This window comes from Danio rerio, chromosome 21 (assembly GCF_052040795.2).
Source record: "Danio rerio strain M-AB ecotype USA chromosome 21, GRCz13ab, whole genome shotgun sequence".
NCBI classification, from domain to species: domain Eukaryota; kingdom Metazoa; phylum Chordata; class Actinopteri; order Cypriniformes; family Danionidae; genus Danio; species Danio rerio.
In genome coordinates, this window is record NC_141041.1 from 41,228,263 (window position 1) to 41,243,538 (window position 15,276).

Genomic DNA, 15,276 nt, shown 5'->3' on the forward strand with positions numbered 1-15,276 from the left:
TGAGTGAACAAGTGAAAACCATCAGCCTAATTCTTTTAGTTGCACCACTTTTCATCTGATGAATACATTACAGCTCATTTATGTGGGTTAACAGCAGCTATTAGGTTTTTGAAAAAATTGATGAGGTACATCTGAGCTTTCAGAAGCCTTAAACGACTTAAAACTGATTACTGAAAACAAATTTCATTATCAGTGACTTGGATATGTGCCCTCTGGGGAAGGACGCACCATATGGGGCTCAAAAGTAACATTTTAGAATGAAAGAAACTGCATTTTAATGGAAGAACAAAAGTCTAAGGTTGAGTTTCAGTAAAAAAGCTACAACCAAAGTTGTCCAAAGCATTTGAGAACTTTATATAAAACGCTTCAAAAAGATCATAGGTTCATAGGCAATATTTTATGCAATGTGACAAGGACAAGGACAACATCGATGCTGTAAAAAGAACCGTTTACAATGGAGAAAAAGTCACATTAACTGTTCACCGGAAGCTTATCAAACTCCGCATATAAATGTCGACTGGTTTAGTAAGGATTTTAACCAGAGGCATTCAGTGCTGTAAGACAACAGTGCTGATCACTGGGCCGCCGTGTCGCCCAATCTAGAAAGGAGGAGGAGTAGGGGCGAGAGGATTTGACGCATTTAAGGTCAGTTTTCTTTAAAAATCTCCACTGGTTCAGAGATATCTGATATAAAGTAGGTCTCAAATTGTACAAGAAGCACTGCATTAAAGTACTTTTTCCCCCGCCATGTCTATAAATATGAACATTTATTTTACCCAAGCATTTAATGGAGCTTCTGCGCTAGCCTGCCGATTCTAATGGAAACGTGTGAGTAAACAGCGTTTTGTCTTGTTTTAAGCTTGAGCAACTAAATGAATGCCAAAGTCTATTTAACTGATTGGATTTTAATTACATTACAACATCAAAGCTGTAAAAAGAATCGTATACAATGGGAAAAAGTCACATTAACTGTACACCGGAAGCTTATTTGTATAGGAAGAAACACTAACTCCACATACACCCTATCGGGCCAACATGCATCCAGTCTAACAATCCATCTCAACAGAACTTTTTAACTAAACTGTATTTGTAACTCTATTTACCAGTATGGTTTAATTACAGTACTTACAATAATGTTTGTTTAAATGTTTTCTGTGTATTCAAAGTCCATATGTTGAAGACACTGAGCTGGAAAAATGGTTGTGTGTACATTTAGTTTATTATAGTTTTTAGAGATGTGTATGGGAAATGTATAGGTGCACAACTAGGGTTTGCTGATTTTGCCAATTTATTTAAAATTTTTGGCTAAAAAAAGAACTTATTATAATATGATATATAATTTTAAAAGTTGTGTATAAGTCTAAAATTTAATTTAAAAAGTTTTTAAAAAGTCTTAAATTTGACTTTGTGAAACCTGCAGAAACCATTTAGATCTTGATGAACTTCCCCGAACTCATTTCTGGCTAATGACAGATGAAGGCATGGTTAAAGTGCAACATACAGTTTACTAAGAGTTCGACTATTATAACAATTTAGAAAGTACAATTCACTTAAGTCGGATGTTTTTGGAATGTGGGAGAAAACTGGGGAACCCGGGGGGGGAAACCCACGTGAGCATGGGGACAAGCAAACACAGAAATGTCGACTAGTTCAGTTGGGACTTTAACCAGTGGCATTCAGTGCTGTGAGACAATAGTGCTGATCACTGGGCCGCTGAGGTAAGAAACTCTGGTCATTTAAAGTGAATCGTCTGTGTAAGGAGGACACCGAGGCAGTGTTAGAATCCATTTGCGGAAGTTTAATGAAAGCCTTGGACAGAGAGTGTCAAAACTTGAACATCTCAAATATCAAAATCAGTGTCAAAATCTTGACATACACAGGGGAAATCCATAAGGTATTAGTAATAGGGCAGGTAATGGGTCAAGGCAAAAACAAACAGTTCAAAACAGAGCAATAGAGCAAAATCAATTGTACTGTGGAATGTAGGCCAGGTCATACAGGAAAGCAGTCAGGAAAGTCACATAAAACAACGCTCGGCAAGGGACCGATCACACCGAACGTGCTTTTGCACCTTTTGTGAATGATTTACTGATGGCTGTGAGTGTTGTGTATGCTGCTTTTGCAGGCCTTAAGTTATAACCACCTGCTACGCCTCACCTTTTTGCCGTTGCGCATTGTGCACTCACAGTAGCGCTGGCCGGTATATCCCCAATGCGATGCGGTATGTGAATGCGGTATGATTCACTCCATGAGTCATGCAAAAAAAAATTTCAAAATGAACGAATCATTTAAGAACTATCGCTGACGCGACATAGAAGAAGGAACATGCAGTGCTGGTGTGGTGAGAAATCTATCTGACTCCCCCTTCGCGTGCACGCATGTCACACAGTGCCTCGGGCTGTTACAGAGCTTCATCAGAAACCTTTTATCGATCATTTCTCTCGTGATTGACAGCAAAAAATAACATAGAAGCCTTGTCAAATTGACAAGCAGCACATGAATGTGTTCAAAAGAATTAAAAACGCCAAAATGGTAAAAATGTATAACGCAATTTGAAAGTGAAACCACCTCATATTCACTGATTATAAGTTCAGTATTTGTTACACGATGGTCTCTTCTTTACATTTACGTTCTAACACATTTAGCTCTGCATTCTGGTCTGTTGTAATAACTGTTTACATTTATATGCTTAACTAGCTTTTCATCATCACAGTACTCGGAAACATTCATTTTCATCTCCTTATTTCATATTTAGTGAAACAAGTTTAGTCAAAACAAAAGAAAAAAAAAAGTGTAGGATTTTTTATATGGAGTGAAAGACTTATCTTTAGATATCTTTGAAATGTGCTCTGTTTAATAATTGTGCACAATACATACATGTAAATGTGTAACTAAAAAAAACATACAGCTGATTTAATTGTTGTTTATGAATCACATGTATAACCACACTGTAATTGTGACATAAAATACTGTTTCATACTTACATTTAATGTGGTTCTTTTCTGTATTACAACACTTTTTGTTGTGTTACTATTTAAGTGTGTTCCGTTTTTGCTCTGACAATGTAGCTGTGTTTTCTGTTGTTCTGTTTACTTTGTTAATATTCGCACAACAGCACAGTAGTGCTGTGTTTACTGTTAAGCAGGAAAAACTCTGTACTGTATTTATTCATCATTAAAAAAAATGTTGTGCAACATTTTTAAGGTGGAGGAAAACCTGTTCTGTGTTTTATTTACCAAAGATTTTGTGAAGCTGTTATTTTTTGTGCAGCTGTTTATTTTTAAACAAGATAGGGAAACCCTGGGGTTTAAATTATATTTTGCTTAAAAATGTTTAATAATGTTTTAATAAAGGCTTTAACTCTCAAGTAACCATTTATGGCAAAATACCAGATATATATCGTATACTGTCATTCCTCCTAAAAATACAGAGATAAATTTTGCCCATATCACCCAGCCCCAACTCACAGTTGTAAAAAGTCAACTCTAAGTGGATAAATTTTACGCCAGTCTCGTCTTTTTCATTCTCCTATCAAATGAAAGCAGTGGCGGGGTTTTCATTAAGGTGCCTGCAGTGTTGGTGTTCAAGACAACAACCAAGACTTGAAGATGGAGGAGAGACCTGTAGTTGTGGTTTTGGGTTATCCGGAGCTGTATGATTTCACAAATGTTGAATATTAAAATATTATAAATATAATAATTTTTTAAATTATATTAATAATCAATAGTATCAACAGCAATACTAATGCACAATAAACAGCTGATTCAGTCGTTGCCTAGTGACATAAAAAGCGCACCTTTTCCTCTTGTCAATAAAAAAGGTCATGCGCCTTGCGTTTTCGAAACAAAAGTGTGTTCAGTGTGATCCGCCCCTAAGGCAGGTAAACTGGCAATACTTATCAAATTAACTGTGTCTGAGTTCTTGCTGATATGCTTACCAAACAGCAAGTGAGTGTAGGGGAATCGGAGCCGAGTCAGTACTTAGGCGAGAGCTCCCTCTGCTGGGGTGGCTCTACAGTCTCATTGGTGAATCATGTATTGGCTAATGTAGGACCAGCTGTGGACAATCATAAGCACAGAATCCTCTCGAAATTAATTCATGAATAAAATTCACATGTTTTAATACATTTATCATGGTGTTTGTGCTTTAAAAAACAAACAAACAAACAAACAAAACGTTAATTTTGCTATCTATCTATAAACCATTATAATAACTTCTGTATTTTAGTCCCACAACATGCTTTCACATCTGTCACATGATTGCACTCAAATAACTTGTCAGAAAAGTCTAGTGCCTGGAAATTATCTTTTTAACAGTATCTGGTAGGCGATAGTTTTTTTTTTCTTCTTCTTCTTTTGTTTACAGTACATAGATGAATATGGCCGCAGTGTAAATGCACAGTATATTTACAAGCTTATAGCAACCATTATATTGTTATGATAACATGATATCATTGCCTTTAGTGATTGCCTGAAGATAAATACCCACAAATAATGCAACTGGAATAACTACAGCAGTCGCCATCATCAATTTCACATAAGTAAAAGCTTGCATTGACATATGATTATGCGAGTGTGTGTTGTAGTGGTGTCTCAGTCCTTCGCGTTTACACTCTGTTTCAAGGGTTAAGGGGAAGGGCTAGGGTTAAAAAAATTGAAGTGGGATTGGACATTGATTTGTAACTTTGGGTTATGGTATACTGGGTTTACTTTGAATATACCTTGCATTATTTCCCAAACTTTTGTCTTTTGCTCATTTTAGATTTTACATTGCTCATTATTGCAGTTTCTGTGCTTACTGTAAGGTTGTAACAAGTCTTAATCGCTAGCTAAGCTAATAACATAAACTTTTAAACTCTAAAAAAATGCAAAGGGAAAACTTTTCTGTGATTTTCCACACATATAGATTTTGAGAAAACACCCTGAATCTAACGCTAACGATACATTAGGGCTCTAGTTTATAAATTGTAGTTAAAAATTTCTGCATTCACTTGGGATACAGCAAAATGTTGTTGGCCCAACCCATTACTTAAAGCATACATTAAATCTAATTTTGTCTTATGGAATTGAGGTCACTGATGTAGACATTATACAACAAAGTGATGATATAATAGATCAGTACTTCTTACTATATAAGCTGTGTTTACCTGAAATTAGCAGATCCACACAGATATATCACCCTAGTAGAACTATCGTCCCGTCCACTAAAGATGAATTCACAAATAACCTGGGGCCTCATGTACGAAGACAAGTAGGAATCATAAATAAGTTTGTGCATCATATTTTATTTGCACATTTATTGAATGGAAATGTTTTTGATTCACGCATGCAAATTCATCTTCAGATAGTGTCTTTATAGCAATGTGTGTGCAGTAGATCGCTCTGATTACATTGGGAAAACAGGCAACCGCTGCAAATTGTACTTTAATGTTTAGCTGGTCAACTGTATGGTGTGGAAACCTTATATACCTGCTAGATGAACCCGTCTCATACAGCTGCCATTACAAGGCTCAGACACTTTGTAGAGAGGAATTTAACACAACTGCCTCTAGGAGTCGCCAATAGAAATAAAACAGACACGCACAAAAAATGTGCGTACGCCAGCCATAAAGCTGGCGTGGAGCTGCGCACATTCCCACAGTCAGTTCATCGTTAGTAAATCCAAACGTGAGCGATTCTGAGCGTGAAACCTAGCGTACGCAAAGTTTTTGTGCATACGCAGCGTTGATACATGAGGCCCCTGATCTTTATTTTAAAATGCTCCCACAAACGCAAATGACCTTGATGTAGTAATCAGCAATATGGATGCTATCTTTACCAACACACTAAATAATGTGGCACCATTTAAATTAAAACAGGCTAAAGATAATAAAAACTACACCATGGTATAATAGTTATACTTCCACTCTCAAAATAGCAACCCTTGCCCTGGAATGTAAATGGAAAAAAATAAACTAAATTAGAGTACAAAGACAGTATGTCCAGCTATAGAAGGGCTCTAAAATCCGCCAGGGCTGAGCACCTCCACAAACTAATAATCATAACAATCCTAGATTTTTATTTCAGTGTTTGGACTCTCAGCAGTAAATATAAAACCACATTGAACTGAACTAAACTGTACTGACACTGTTTCAGTTCACTATAATCTTCTATGTAAAGCTGCTTTGACAGTCTACACTATAAAAGCACTATAGAAATAAAAATGAGTTAAACTGAATTAAATGTAAAAACCAATGACTTGAATCCATAACTGATCCCTTCTCCCGACTGGTCCGCGTGCTGCTACTTATTTTTAAATCCAAAAGCGATTGTTCTACAGCAGGCCTCGCAGATATGTACAAACTATTCTGGGTCTGACAGCCCATGGCGTATAAGAAGCATCTGAACAAATGTGCAGTTTTTGATGCCAGAACACCTACATACAGTATTATAGCTAAAATGACAGCAGCTCTGGGAAACTTCAGAGAGTTGCTTTTCTTCTACTTTCTAAAATGTATTCTGTTTGAATGAAAACTGGTCTCATATACAGTATATGCTCATATAGGATACTTTATGTTTCTTTCTGAGTAAACCTTTGAGCTTCACTTTGGCTGCCTGTTACAATCAGCATCAATGTCAGTGGTATAAATGATCGTACTCTAGTGTCTTGCATGTTTTACAGAGCGCTCAAGTTCTATGCAAGCAGTAAAACAACATATCAAACCATTAAAGCACTAAAATGGCAACTGGAAAAAGGGAAATAAAAGCAAAAAATAAATACTGCATAAGAAACAGGGCACATAAAATGTTGTGAGGATTTGCGCTTGAAATGTGGAACTTTGTTAATTATTGAGTGTGGCTCACAAGATTCATACTGTCTTGGGAGTGAAGTGTGCTAGGAGTAAATAATTAAAGCATAGCTAGAGGGGGTAGAAGACATTTTCTGACAAACACTGAGATGTAACCTTAACCAAGAAAGATTTTTATTTATTTACTTATTTATTTTAACCAACCCTAAATGCAACGTACAAGAAAATGTTAAATAAGTTCAACGAGTCTGGAAGTCTGATGGTCACGTGAAGCACGTTTCATGTTTTTATGGATACAAAACAACATATGTTTATCTCACCGAGAATCTAGTGTGCGGTTGGCAGTTAAGTAATTTGTTCATCTTGTTATTTTTATATAGCATTAAATATAAATTTCCCCATTTCTTTTGAGAAGTAACAGCAGATGCATTTATCCATAATTATTACATAGCTGTTGATAATACTTAAATCTGATTGGTCATTCACAAGCTAATTTCATTTCATTTTCTTGTCAGCTTAGTCCCTTTATTAATCCGGGGTCGCCACAGCGGAATGAACCACGAACTTATCCAGCAAGTTTTTACACAGCAGATGCCCTTCCAGTAGCAACCCATCTCTGGGAAACATCCACACACACATTCACACGCTACAGACAATTTAGCCCACCCAATTCAACTGTACATTAAGCCTTCGGTCTCTGGGGGAAACCGGAGCACCCAGAGGAAACCCACGCTAACGCAGGTAGAACATGCAAACTCCACACAGAAACGCCAACTGAGCCAAGGCTCAAATCAGCAACCCAGCGACCTTCTTGCTGTGAGGCGACAGCGCTACCTACTGCGCCACTGCCTTGTCCGTTCACAAGCTAATAACACAAGCTAATTCTGATACTTTTAATTATCTTGACTGTGTGATTAGTTTACAGTGATTATGTTCAAATCCCCATACATGCGCTGCTTGGGGTTATCTTGTAAATGATAGGTAGGTTAATGTATGCTCCATTCAGCTGTTTCTGTTTATTTCTATCAGCTTTACTTTTAAATCAAATCAAATCACTTCATCAGCATGTGCGCAGCGATGAGTGAAAAACTTAGGCTGTTTCTCAATATGCGTCCTTCAGCTGTCTTGCGTCCCCGTGTTCTCGTGCAACATCATCATCAGCTGCCTAAGTTCAGTTCCAATACTCAAGACCGCAAGTACGGAGGACGCGTGAAACTTCCCGGATGTGTTCTTGATATCGAGGACGCACCGATGCAGACTTGAGTGCCGAACTTGCTCTGGAAGTCCCAGAAGTCATTGCGACTGAAGGTGGGAAGCGCTGCATTTTATCTAGATTTATTATTAAAGTTCATAGATATGAATTATTTGCCTCAGGAGTTTCCCTAAATGAAACGGGGAAAGTAAACATTACCATGGACATCTTAATAAAGGAATAAACACATTAAGGGTGTTTGTTTGCTGAAATTCGTATTAAAATCTGTTTTATTTATATTGTGCAACATATATTTATAATGTTTATGCAAAGTATATATTTTGAAAAGGGGAAAAACAATAAATCGTTGTATGAAGGCTGTAATGTTTAAATAATTTACTATTTAAAACACGTGAAGGTCATGTGACCATCAGGAAGAACGCAGCATCTCAATTCTCAAAGGATGCGTTCTCTGCCCTCGCGGTCTCCTGAGTTCGTTCTTCCGAGGACACCTGGCAAGACCAATCTCCACAAGAACACAAGTCCATTCTCTGCGTTCATGGAATTGAGAAACAGCCTTAGTGTAATGTAACTATCGACCCCAAACAGCGGCACCTTAGTGAATTTAAGAATTCGAATAATTAATATTAATAAATAATACACCTGCTCAATGAAAATCAAATGATTCGCTACATTAATAAATCTGACATAACTTGATCAGAAATCTAAAAAGGGGAGAAAAAGATTGAGCCATCAAAAGAAAGTAGTGCTGTGTCTTCAGGGTCACAAGTCATTACTTATTTGTTGGGGCCACTGTAGTAGCGCCATTGTGGTCCATTGGTAAGCACGTTGTGTTTCAATGTCGCGGACCCGTGTTCAAATCTCACCTGAAAAATTATTATTAATTTTCTTTTTCATTTTTATTGTAAAGACATATAATGTTAGGGTTGTTGAACATTTAAATTTCTAAAGCAGCTGTTTTCTTGAAAAAGACGTGATAGTTAAATTAGAAACTGAATTGAAATCAGTCGTGAACTGAGGGGGCCGGTCTGGCTTGAAACTCCAGGGCTGAAAATGAGTCCCACTCCGGCCCTGCCTTGAATTACCTTGGAGAATCGAGTAAGCCAGACCGCTGTGTAGTAATCTGCGACAACAACCACCTGGATGTACTTTATCCCTTACTTATTTACTCAATACTGTAGTTTAGCACAACTAAACACAGCTTAAGACATTTTTCTGAGCAATGGTTTTAAATTGGTATTTACTTTTAACTCAAAACTCTTGTGGAATTGAAAAAAGATAGACCTAATCACACCTTGGATCCATTGTTTGTACGTGGATTACTCAATTAGCTGGATTTGGATGTTGACGATTTGACACGATCCAGGATCGTTTCGTTCTTCAAAACTCATCGGAGACTTGTTGTCATAGTAACAGTTCTGGTAGATCAAACCTGTGTAGAAGCAGGTTCATTTCATATAAACAGGATTCGATTGGGTCAGTTCAAGCAAAGATAATACTGAGTAAGTATGTACAGAACGCTGATAATTTCTTGGAGTAGTTATATACACTTGGGAAAATAGTAAATATACATAAAATTATTTAAATTATTAATTTATTAATTAAAATTAATAAAACTTATGCAATCTGCACTCCAAAATAAAAGTAAAACACTGCCACCTGGTGGTTCAAAGTGAAAATTTATTGATATTAACTTTTTAGATGCAAACACGTACATCCACAATATTCGACTTTTTTAAAAAAAAAAGGATAATAATTTATGCAGTCAAGCATGTGTTTTGATCACTAACATGCCGGTGATTGACACCTTTACCGATATCAAAATGCTTTTTTGATGCAAAATTAATTTATACAGTTATTATTTATGCTCATTAAAAAACTTAAGTAGGCCTAAGCTACTATAATAAATAAAATATTCTCTAAATGTAGAATGTAACATATATGCTGGAGATAAACATTTCGTTCAACATTCCATGAGAATGGTCTGGTTTCAATTTCCGGGGCAGTTCAGATCACTCGGTGAAACAAAGTCTGGCCTAAAAAATTTCCTGCTGACAAGTAACGAGTTTGGGACGTTTCACAGAGCAGTCCTAACTTACTCTCTGCCGACTTCAAAGGGACATGGCAGATAAGAGCAGCCGTCTCCTCACAGAAGAAAAAGACATTCCTCTCCAATGTTTTAGTATATTAAAACAAAGACATTTAGAACCCAAATCTCTTGTTTAATTACACTTAACTTTTGTAATGTGTACCATTCCTCATAGTTTATACAAATTCATACATTTTAGGCCTTTTTAAGGCATACATAATATGAGGATGTGAAAAAACATGTTGATGTACTTTTAAACCCCCCATGTTTGGTACCGATGGGTTTCTGCTGACATTTTACAACAAATGATGCATAGAGCAAGATCATAACTAGCATTGCTTTATTCTTTAATCCCCTGTATTAAATGCCTGTACGCATGCTTTGGGCGGACACTCAAATTTGCATACGAGCAGCCTCGAGACAAAGGAAGGTTCGCGCGCAAACTTTCCCCTGAAATCATTGGTCAGAATGCTGTACGGGTTGTTACGTGACCCGCAGGTACAACTAGACTTCCCCCCAAACATCCTCAGTGAAGGTCCGAACAAAGAACCCATCAAAACGTGGCCCTTTTAGGGCTACGCGGCTTTTCTATGCCGCATGGACTTTTTCCCGTAATGCTTTCTTTATTTTCCGGCAAAGTAAACTCAGTTTAAAGTTTGCGATCGTGTTCGTCCGAACTGCATTACAAACTCCACGCATCAAGAAAGACATCAAAAGGAGTTTTCATCACGACGGAAGAGAGACTCGCATAAGAGGGACCTCCAGACATGAAAGTCCAGGTGATTTTAGTTATGCGATTAAGCTGTGCCCCTTTTTTATCAAAAAAGGTGTTTTTGTTTGTATAAACTTGGTGGTCCTTAATGGTGCGTGTGGAACTGAAAGCTTTGTCACTCTTTTATCTGAAACCTATATTTCCGCGCTTTGCTATCTCTTTCTGTTCGTACATGTTTTATAGTCCCGTATAGACCCGATATCTCCACGTAGTTTACCTTTGTTCTGTGTTTAATTTATGTTTGTGCATTTGTTTGTTCGTTATGTCCGACTAGTCAATAAATTCCATTATAATCAAGTGAATTGTATTGTTTGCCTCACAAGAAAATGTCACTGAAATACAGATTCCCCTGCCTAGCTATTACAAGTTGTTTAAAACTTTTGAATGATTAATCTACTTCACAAGAAGTAGCAATTAAATTCCCTTATTCTAAATGAATAGATTACCGTGTCCGCTCTGAAAAGCGGCGGCTCTGCTTGCGTTTGTTTGGTCAAATTAACAATAAATTGATCCGGAATATTAATGATTAATAATAATTCGTTATTGTTGATAATTAATATTCATAATCTGGGAATCCGCTCGGTCGCGCGAGCATGATCATATACAATCATATGTCTGTTTGACCAAATTGACTGAAGCTTAAGCCGGAATATTAATAATTAAGAATAAACCGTTATTGTTGATTATTAATATTCATAAAATGAGCTAATTTCTGGTTACAAGAACTAAATACATTGATATGCATTGAAATACATGATGAATACTCTTGACACATAAGAGTGTAAAGCCTACAGCTCATAACAAACTTGGAAAGTTATTGCGTGTCATTTTTAACAAACCGTTTACTGCTAATTTTATTTAATTTTGCTCACATGGATAATTGAATATTAATGAGATGATGTCATTACGCTGATGTGCCATCAGCCAATCGTTGCATTGCTGATCATGTTTTCGAAGATCGATAGATCTGTCCTTCACACCACACGCAGCGATCTCAGATCAGTTCATCCAGACATTTTAATCTGATTTGCGAACTTGTTTGAAGAACCAAATTAGCCAGAGATCAGTTATCAAGATAAACGATCCAGGATCTACCAAATCATCTTAGATCATTTAAGCGAGGTATGAAGACCCCTGATACCATTAACTGTTGTTTGATCACTTGTTTGTTTGTTTTGTTGTTGTTTTTACATTAAACCGCCCACTTTGTTAGCAGGTAATGTAGTGAGGTTTCAAAGATCATATAACTTAGTGTGATGATAGATGAGTGATTGACATTTAAGAAATTCGATGTGTACTTATGCATTGGTGTAGAGTGCCTTATGAGATGTAGAAAATGAACATATGCTGCACTTTTAAAGTTGATCAAAAAAGATCCATCAGGAATTCCATTCACTCCATTACAGTGCATAAGCATCTGCTCATGACTTAAGCTACAGATGTAATCTTTCACATTCACAAAGTTTTTTTACAACAGAAAGTTCTGTCAGACAGGCAATAATCTGTCAGACAGGCAATGATATAAAGCAATATTTAATAATTTAAATGTTAAGTAAGTAAAATTATTGGAGAGGCAGCCAAAGCAAACAGCAGGGCACCAGGAATTTTTTTGATTAACTGCGGTATTTCTGTTGACTTTCGGATCCAGTGAAAAATTAATCCAGTCGCATTAGGTCTAATTTCATTGTGTCTGCTTTTGGTTAGTTTTGTCTTATATATATATATATATATATATATAGACTGCATGCATGCTTTTTAATGTGTACACCAAGGCCCGCCCCTAACCCTACCCCTCAAAGTGATGTCACTAGCACTGTTGAGTGTATAAGTCTGAGACTGCATGTCAGTGACTCAATGTCTTTGCTTGAATGTACAAGCCAGATACTATTGCATGTAGCGGCAGATTTATTTACACTTAATACAATCTCTAAACCAAAAAAAATCACAAATATATATATATATATATATATATATATATATATATATATATATATATATATATATATATATATATATATAATTATTAGCCCGCCTTGTTTATTTTTTTCCCCAATTTCTGTTTAACGGGGATATTTTTTCATCTAATTTCTGAGCGTAATAATTTTAATAACTCATCTTTAATTTATTTTATCTTTGCCATGATGACTGTAAATAATATTTTACTAGATATTTTTCAGGACACTTCAAGTGTCTTGAAAAATATAATGCTTAAAGTGACATTTAAAGGGTTAACTAGGTTAATTAGGTTAACTAGTTTAGGGTAATTAGGCAAGTTATTGTATAACAATGGTTTGTTCTTTAGAGTATTGACAAAAAAAATAAATAAATAGCTTAAAGGGGCTAATAATCTTGCCGCTAAAATGGTTTTTAAAAACATTAAAAATAAAACCAAAATAAAACAAGTAAGACTTTCTCCAGAAGAAAAAATTTTATCAGACATACTGTGAAAATTCCTTTGCTCAGCTAAGACTGTTAAGATTAACTGTTAACTCTGTTAAGATTTTTTTAGTTTTTTTTTCTGAATACAATAGTTTTAATAACTCATCTCTAATAATTGATTTATTTTATCATTCATATGATGACTAGATATCTTTGAAGACACTTCTATAAAGCTTAAAGTGACATTTAAAGGCTTAACTAGGTTAATTAGGTAAGTTATTGTATAACTATGGTTTGTTCTGTAGACTATCAAATAAAATTATAGCTTAAAGGAGCTAAAAATTTTGACCTTAAAATGTTTTTTAAAAATTAAAAAAAAAAAAAATCCCAGAAGAAAAAATACTATCAGACATACTATGAAAATGTCTTTGCTCTGTTAAACTTAATTTGGAAAATATTTAAAAATGAAAAAATAAAAATAAATAAATCAGAGGGGGCTTATAATTTTTCAACTATATATATATATATATATATATATATATATATATATATATATATATATATATATATATATATATATATATATATATATATATATATATATTCTTATCTGATCTTTATTAATATTAAAATATATAAGTGAAAATGAAATGAAATATTCACAAGCTTGCACTGAATTATTTTCCAAGTAAAAATGTTAATAGACAAAAGAATAGATGAATAAATAAATCATAGTATTAAAGCTCATTTCCTCTAAGTGCAGCATTGTTGATGTTGCACAAAGAAGCTGCAAAAAGCACCGGTGAAAGGGTACTTTTGTTTGACAGACAAAGCAAGTTATGAATGAAACTTTCTGCAAGAGAACGGCAAATTACAATTTACTCACCGACTCTAAATGCTTTTTAATTCTATCTTTTCAGCTTGTTGCAATCAGTGGCATAATAGGTGAGACCGAGAATCTTTTTCCACAATCCAAAGTGCCGTCTCCTCCACTCAATTTCAGGTTCAGGTTGAATGGGCCTGTCTTTAAATATACCAGAGCATTCTTTGCGATGTTGACACCATAATAAGCATAGCGATGTTTAACTGGCACAACCACCACAAATGCTTCTGGAATGAGAATGGATAAACATGCCCAACAGGACAAATGTGCATGATTTGATTGACTTGCCTCAATCCATTACGCTAAATCAGCCCTCCGCTATTGTTTCCTTGAGAGCTGCTTTTTCAATTCCGTTCAAATGTGTGAATAAATTGTTGCACGGAGGAGAATATCTCATTGCTTAGGTGCAGAGAGAGCAAACAATAGCTAATCGCTAAAGGGGTATGACATCTCCCTATAAGAGGCCTCTGGTCCATGTCCAAATATCTGTACAGACCGCATGCAGTGGGAACTCATCTAAGCTTGCCATGATTTTGCAGCTCACGTACCTTCAAGATAAGCTTAATGTGATATTGCCAGCTTGGTATTCTGTTTTCACAACTGCAAAATGTTGTCTGTGAGCACTGATACCTCTGTGGTGAGCCATGTTAACGATTCAAAACGGCAATTGTAGATATCAATCAGTTCTTTTTGCCTCGAAAAAGGTGTAACCGAAGTGCATCTGCTCCATTAATCTGAGAACTGAGGTCTTCAGTTGTTTTACTGAAGTAGATACTTGCATATCTTTTTATGAATCTTGTTAAGTTGGTGTTCCATCCTTCTGAACAGGTTTTTGCAGCTATGTTTATAAGATTGTAATTAATTTAAAATTAACACATATTACATTATGATTAATGCAATAAAACTGATTTTTGATTAATCCAAAATCTGCACAGCTATTTTTACAAGATACGGTGAAAGACTATATGCTATTTCATCTTCATTGTCAGCACAGTTTAAAAGTAGTTTATATTTTGTGTATGCTAGCATAGGTAAAGCCAAATGCACAAATTATAATTCATTAATGCACAAAGTCAGCGTACAAATCATAATTAAATTCATTATTTATTCCTTGGTTCATTTTATTTTTTTCATTGTTCAGTTTCTGCCACAA

General features: G+C 35.5%; 2 protein-coding genes across 2 annotated transcripts in view; both read right to left on the reverse strand.

Annotated features, from left to right (window-relative positions):
• The window catches only part of LOC147838928 (uncharacterized), a 619,529-nt gene that overhangs the window by 514,599 nt on the left and 89,654 nt on the right, over window positions 1-15,276 (reverse strand). The gene's annotated exons all lie outside the window — the stretch shown is intronic.
• The window catches only part of wwc1 (WW and C2 domain containing 1), a 462,139-nt gene continuing 457,942 nt past the window's right edge, over window positions 11,080-15,276 (reverse strand). Inside the window, exon 14 of the transcript XR_015520523.1 lies at window positions 11,080-11,573. The gene's annotated coding sequence lies outside the window, so the exon portion shown is untranslated. The remainder of the gene's footprint in view (window positions 11,574-15,276) is intronic.